The 3,794-nt window shown below is 46.8% G+C and overlaps 1 pseudogene; it reads left to right on the top strand.

The window, feature by feature from the left end:
- The first annotated feature begins 711 nt into the window (after positions 1–711).
- LOC106700929 (large ribosomal subunit protein eL22 pseudogene) lies at positions 712–1,102 on the top strand (annotated as a pseudogene).
- The last annotated feature ends 2,692 nt before the right edge of the window (positions 1,103–3,794 follow it).

Raw genomic sequence — 3,794 nt, 5'->3', positions numbered from 1 at the left:
TCCCGCTCACAGGGTGTTCCACACGTACTATATTAGTCTCATGACGCGGCGCCTCGCTCTCTACAAACCCTGCCTCCATTGTTCTACGTTTGCCAGATATCAGCCTGGCGTCTCTGGCGCCAGTTTCCACGTACTCACCTCGTGGCTTCCTTCTGGGCTTCGGAATCGGAGTGCTCTCGTTATCCGCAGTAGTAAATACAGTCGAGACGCAGCATGAAAAAGGAAAAAAAGGAGTTCCAAAATGTTAATAGTCAATCGTCATCTGTTTGCGTTTGGGTTTCCGTGAGGCGGCATACTGCCTACGACCACGTGGGGGCAGTGTTGCACTGGCGCTTGCTCAGGGCCGAGCTGCAGATCCGCGCGGCACCCAGTTTTCGGGGAACTAAGGGTCCCCATCCTGCGGACTCTCTAGTCCTTCTGCAGGCTTGGGCGGCCCCATGGCCTGGCACTTGCCACTGTGATTCCAGGAAGGAATATCACTGAACGCTTTTACAGATCATTGACTTGTGTAGGCTCCCTCGGTCATCACGAGTATCCACTTTGTTTTACAGAACGGGGAACTGAGGCTCAGAGAGGCTAAAAAATTTGTGTTAGCTGCCCCAGGTAGAGCCAGCATTCCTGACGCTTCCAAGATCCAGTGTTCTCCACGTAGAAGACTATTTTCAGTGAGATATTAAAAACACTGTAGCCTTTTCTGCCTCCACTGCCGCCATGGAGCCGGTGAAAAAGCCTGTGGGGAAGCGCGTCAACAAAAAAAGGTAGCAGATCCTGTCCTAAATTTACCTTGAACTGTACCAACCCTGGAGAAGATGGAATCAAGGATGCTGCCAATTTTGAGTAGTTTTTTTTCAGGAAAGAATCTAAGTGAATGGGAAAGCTGGGAATCCTGGTGGAGGGGTTGTAACAATAGAAGAAGCAAAGCAAAATTATTGTAATTCTGCCTTTTTCCAAAAGGTATTTGAAATATCTCACCAAAAATATTTGAAGAATAATCTACGTGCTTGGTTATGTCTAGTTGCTAAAAGCGAAGTTACAAATTGCTACTTACAGATTAATCAAAAATGAAGAGGAGAAAGATGAGGACCAAAACTCAATTATCTGAAATATTTTGTGTAAGATCTTGAATACATATTGGGAACCAAAATGGTGGTTTTCCTTATAAAAATAAAATGCAGTAAATTCAGAGCAAATACATCACACATCAACTTCCAGTTCCTGCCACCCAGAATTCATTTTGTTCAACTCTTCTGAAAGATCACCCAGTGTGGCCACAAGGAGGAAGCAGAGATCTCTTTGGGTAAAGTGAGTGACCGTGTTAGCTGCTCAGTTGTGTCCCACTCTTTGGGACCCCATAGACTGTAGCCCACCAGGCTCCTCTGTCCATGCGTGGAATTCTCCAGGCAAGAATATTAAGAGTGGGTAGCCATTCCTTTCTCCAGGGGATCATCCTGACCTAGGGACCCAACCTAGGTCTACCTGCCTTGCAGGCAGAGTCTTTACCATCTGAGCCACCAGAGAAGCCCCTCTTTGAGTAATCCCCCAACAAATGACTCAAAGTCTTCTCCAGTAGTTGGACCATTTGCTAGCAGGAACTGTAGCAGTGAAGAACAAACCTGACTCCATATTGAATCTATTCCTTTAGCTCTAACCTTTGTGTTCTGTCTCTTGTACTCAGTCACAATGGCTCTGCATCTTTGTAAAAGGTTGCTGCCTACAACCCAAAATATACAGGATATCCCCTTCTCAAGGCTCTGATCTTTAAAGGTATAACATGCTTCCATTCATAAGGCAAGAGAAAGTTGCAGAACAGAGAATAACATTTGTCCTGTTGGAGGTTTATGGGAACTTTTTGACTTGACCCACATGAACAATTGTAAGAACAAAGGATTCTGGTGCCAAGAAATTTGCAACAACCAGCCATCCCCCGCCTCCTCTTTTAGGATAAAAGAAACCTGAATTCTAACTCGAATAAGGTGGTTCTTTGGAACACTCGTCCACTGTCTTCTCTGCTGCTACTGCTAAGTCACTTCAGTCGTGGCCGACTCTGTGCGACCCCATAGACGGCAACCCACCAGGCTCCCCCGTCCCTGGGATTCTCCAGGCAAGAACACTGGAGTGGGTTGCCATTTCCTTCTCCAATGCATGAAAGTGAAAAGTGAAAGTGAAGTCCCTCAGTCGTGTCCAACCCTCAGCGACCCCATGGACTGCAGCCTACCAGGCTCCTCCATCCATGGGATTTTCCAGGCAAGAGTACTGGAGTGGGGTGCCATTGCCTTCTTCAGTCTTCTCTGCCTGCGGGCTTTCCAAATAAAGTTGCTGTTCCTTGGCCCAGAACCTCCTCTCTCGATCTATTGGCCTGTTGTGTGTGTGAGCAGTATGAACTTGGACTCCATGACACACCCCTAGCCCTTCCCACTCTCTCTCTCTCTCTCTCATAATTCAAGTGAGCATTTATCCAGCACCTCCTAGACCAGATAAGGCAAAAATCAGGCCTTCTGGAAGACAAGCTGTTTCCAGAGCTGCCTCAGAACCCTCATGCCAGTTGCTTCAACAGAACAAAAATCCAGTGGGAGCAAGGCCATGACTTATCTGCTCCAGTGAGCAGGCCTGACTCCCTGCAGGCCTCCGCAGAAGTGCTGACTCAGCTTCCCTGGTGAGTTCTGCCTTAAGGGTGAGTCTGGGAGGACAGTTCCTACGCAAAACCCAGGCCCAGGCAGGCAAGGGTGGGGAGGCCTTGGAAACCAGGGCAACTGGACTCTGTTTATCTTTTGCTTTTTTTTTTTTTAAGTGACAGTTAAAAATAACTTTTGCTAAAGCAATAAATACGTGTTTCTTATAGAAACTCGAGGCTAAAAAAGAAAAGCGCAAATAAAAGAATAAAATCATCTTTAATTTCTCCACATAGTTAAACTCTGCCAACACTTCAGTAAAGAAAGGTGCTTTTTTGTCTTTTTAAATGTGAAATATAATGTAATGCATGCTCATTGTAAATTTTTTTCAAATGTCAAATCTGTATAAAGTTAAAGGGAAGTTCTCTTCCTCACCACGTCCCTCCTTCGAAACCAAATCCCACAACTCATTGTAATGAGTAACAGTTTAGCTGTATCCTGCTAGATCTTTTCCTATGCAGTGAAAAAAGTAAAAGTGTTAGTCATGTCCATCTTCTGTGACTCCATGGACTATATAGCCCACCAGGATTCTCTGCGGAGAAGGCACTGGCAACCCACTCCAGGACTCTAGCCTGGAAAATCCCATGGACAGAGGAGCCTGGTGGGCTGCAGTCCATGGGGTCACTAAGAGTCGGGCACGACTGAGCGACTTCACTTTCACTTTTCACTCTCATGCATTGGAGAATGAAATGGCAACCCACTCCAGTGTTCTTGCCTGGAAAGTCCCAGGGATGGAGGAGCCTGGTGGGTGGCCGTCTGTGGGGTCACACAGAGTCAGACACGACTGACGTGACTTAGCAGTAGCAGCAGGATTCTCTGTCCGTGGAATTCTCCAGGCAAGAACACTGGAGTGAGTAACCATTCACTTCTCCAGGGGACCAACCCAGGGATTGAACCTGGGTCTCCTGCATTGCATGCAGACTCTTTACAGCCTGAACCACGAGGAAAGCCTGTAACAGTACCGGGGCAAACGTATCTAAAGGTCCACACATGCCCCACCTAGTCCTGGAGTTTGCCTTGTGCAAGAGAAAGAAAGACACTGTCCAAAAGATAGAAGAGTAGTCATTTCATAGCTTCTGCTAGTCTTTCTGTAGCTACAGGTAGGTCATTGAATGGCCCTGTGAT

The sequence above is a fragment of the Bos mutus genome, chromosome 25 (assembly GCF_027580195.1).
Source record: "Bos mutus isolate GX-2022 chromosome 25, NWIPB_WYAK_1.1, whole genome shotgun sequence".
Lineage (NCBI taxonomy): Eukaryota > Metazoa > Chordata > Mammalia > Artiodactyla > Bovidae > Bos > Bos mutus.
The sequence above is the reverse complement of the archived record's forward strand: the minus strand, read 5'-3'. Positions and strand labels throughout refer to the sequence as shown.